The sequence below is a fragment of the Anarrhichthys ocellatus genome, unplaced genomic scaffold (assembly GCF_004355925.1).
Source record: "Anarrhichthys ocellatus isolate YVR2014 unplaced genomic scaffold, GSC_Weel_1.0 scaffold22, whole genome shotgun sequence".
Lineage (NCBI taxonomy): Eukaryota > Metazoa > Chordata > Actinopteri > Perciformes > Anarhichadidae > Anarrhichthys > Anarrhichthys ocellatus.
Genome location: NW_022280052.1, coordinates 3,072,120 through 3,075,347, shown reverse-complemented (window position 1 = coordinate 3,075,347; position 3,228 = coordinate 3,072,120). Strand labels below are relative to the sequence as shown.

Sequence of the window (3,228 nt, the reverse complement as noted above, 5' to 3'; positions counted from 1 at the left end):
CCTCCTCTTAATTGGCGTACAGGGAGAGAAGCTAGAGAGAGAGGGATCAGTGTTAATTACACTGGAAGGCCACATCCAGACCTTTTACACGGACAGGGATGCTGGCTTTACATGCCCGGGCTGGGGAGAGCTCAACCTGGCCAGCTGATGAAGAGCCGAGGAACAAAGGAGGGAGGGGGTCTGTGTGTGTGTGTGTGTATATGTGTATGTGTGTGTGTGTGTGTGTTCTGCCACCAGCAGCTCACACCCCTTAGACAGACAGCAGGCATGCGTGTGCATTGTATGTCTCTCGAATATCAATGAACCGTACACACACACTCATACACACACAGTCTCATGCTCACCAGGGCCTCAGAGGTCAGAGAGTGAGTCAATCATCTAACCCATTGCGACGACACAGTCTGAAAAAAGGAGTAAGTGTGTGCGTGTGTGTATGTATGTGTGTATGTATGTGTGTGTGTGTGTGTGCGCGCTGAGAGCAGGGGGCCGGCAGCTGTCAGGGGCTAGGAGCAGCAGGCACTAATGAAGCAGATGAATAGTGCAAAAACTCCCAAATACAAACAGGACAGTTGACATTTTTCATCTGTCAAAAGCAGAAGATGCATGAAAATACGATGGGGTCTTGTTTAACCCTTTGCCTCCTGGTGTCTGTAGCTGGCTGATTTCCTTCCTTTTTCTTTCTCACTTTCTGTTTTTCTCACTTACTGAGACATTTGTTGTTTTGGGAAGCGCCATCTAGCCCTTACACACAAACCCACACTACCTGTTATACACCACTAAAAGTTGTAAATATATTTGTTACAAAGCAATTAAGAGTGTTTTTTCCCCACATGGTCCTTTCCGAGTCATTGAAGGGAACTTTTACTGAAAGTAGTCAGCGTTTTCTGTTTAAGCACGGGCACTTAACTCATCCATACCGTTTTGACAGAAAGCCAGCTGAGTCCGCTTGGCTCTGCCCTCTAGTTGTTGTTTTTATGAGAGCTCAGTTTGTTTGTTGGAAAGTGATTATTTTCTAAAAAACGTTTCCTGACCTCACTGGACTGGTGACATATTTTTAAGCTGCCTTATTAGCTGGTGATTTTAATTGCTGCAGGTTTCGACAATATAAACTCTAATTGTTTTTGAAAAATAGTGGACTGATAATTTGAATGTGCGTCGCTCACTGCAGAATGAAATGTAAGGTTACATGGGGCTTTGTTAGTACTAGAAGTGCATCATTGCTGACACACACAGGAATACACATTTCCTCACACATCTCATCCCTGTCAACCGCCTGCTGTGCCAGTCTCTGTTGTAATTGTTGGAGCAGAGGGAGAGGGGTGTCCGATGGGAGATGGAGAGAGGGAGATCCTCTTTACTTAGTGTTCACATGTGCTTTTCTCAGGATATACTGTATTTATGCGAGTGTTTGATTAAGACTGCGGATGGATGTGTGACGGTAAATCCCTTCCAGAGGAGAGATGGCCCACTGAGATTCTGCTGCCGTCATCTTGACGTCCCACTGGAAGCTGTGACAGAGATCCTGTCAAAATCTGCCCAGTAGGGAATACGTCTTCCGTCTCTGCACCATCAATGTTTTACACATTTTTCAGTGAAGACTGAAACGAAGAAGCCGCCTAAAAGTTCGCACTTTTTGGGCGGTGACGAAGGGTGTTTACATTTGTAGCCACATGCAACAAAGGCAGGCACGATTTTTTATTTTTTTATTTTTTAGCAGTAATAGTTCTCGTGACTTTATGGTCAAGCTGACGAAGAGGCCTGTTGACAAATGACATTTTTTTTATTGACTTCCTCGAGCAGTAGCTTTGAGTGGTTCAATGAGTCCTTGGTTGCTGTTAAAATGTTCACATGGCACACAGGGTAGCCTGTCCCTGTTGCAACTAACAGACAGCTTCTGTTATTCTGCCTCTATTTCCTTTATGGTCCTATTTTCATAGCTGGCACATTCACACTAACCTGCTGTATTCTGGATGGAACCGTTCCATTTGGACCCATATGTGGACACATTGTTCTTTTTTCACACTACCAATTAACAGACTGTCAAACACATAGCGTACATCCTCAGATATTCTTGTAGGGACCCCTGGGGGGTAAAAATAATGTGTAAAAAAAAAAAAAAATCAAAAAAGAATCTGCGCACTACAATAAACTTATTATGTGGTTTTCTTTATTTTGTTCTTTTATATCAATGCCTGCTTTTTGTTTTAATTCATAAAGATACGTCTGCTATCAATTACCACATCCAATGTTTAAAAACATTCATCGACGACATGTTTAAGTTTGAAATCCCCCAGAGTACTGAAGGGAAACTGTTAGTAAACCAGAAGCGGTAACCTATGAGCGACGACCGTCCACTAAAGGCTCTAGATCCTGTTTCACTTTGGTCCAGAAGACTCTTTATTCATTTCTGAGTTCCTGCACTAGAACAGGTGCAGGCCATGAAATGTAATATATCGTTTTCACACACGTATACGTATTCGACTGGGCAAAAACTGATGATATGTTGGTGATACACTTGCTGCAACCGCTTCCTATGTAATACTATGTAAATAAATGAAAACCAAGTCAACAAGCTACAACATCCCCGAGCAGCTCATCATCATCAACACTGACAGCCATGTTTATTTATCATCAGTTAAGCTATTTGGCCCAACACATAAGCCTAACGCAGTGTTTTCTTTTTTTCAATAGCACTGAATCAGAAAAACAATGTGTGCTTGTTATGCAAGGCTGCTGCTGGCTTCGCCTCGCGCGTGCACATTTAAACAATAAGAAGTGAGTCAGTCACTAACCCTGGCAGAAATGGCGTGCTATATTTTCTATTCTTAGACGGGCTGAAGGGATTCTTCACCTATTTCCACTCAGCAAAAGTCTCCTTATCCTTTCCACTCTTCCTCCCCATTCCCATCTGCACCTCCTCTGCTCTGCTTGCTTGCATTTGTTTTCCAGAGGATACAGTTTTCTCGCTGCTCCAGCAAACTGAGAAATTCTCTCCTCTCATATGCCTGCACCCCTCTCCTCACTTTCTGCTCTTCTTTTTCGCAAACTCTGTGTCTCTATACCTCCCGAGTTTTCGAGGCAGTGCAGCAGAAAGGGCTCGGGGAAAACACATAAGCTGAGAGAGCGCTCATGGATTTTTCTGTTTTGGTTCACCTGAATTTTGGACCACCGCTCATTCCTCAATAAAGCAGAGCAGCGGACACCCACCCACACTCCCCACACCCACCC

The 3,228-nt window shown here is 43.8% G+C and overlaps 1 protein-coding gene across 4 annotated transcripts in view; it reads left to right on the top strand.

The window, feature by feature from the left end:
* The window catches only part of nek7 (NIMA-related kinase 7), a 64,017-nt gene that overhangs the window by 54,975 nt on the left and 5,814 nt on the right, over positions 1 to 3,228 (top strand). The window lies entirely within an intron of this gene.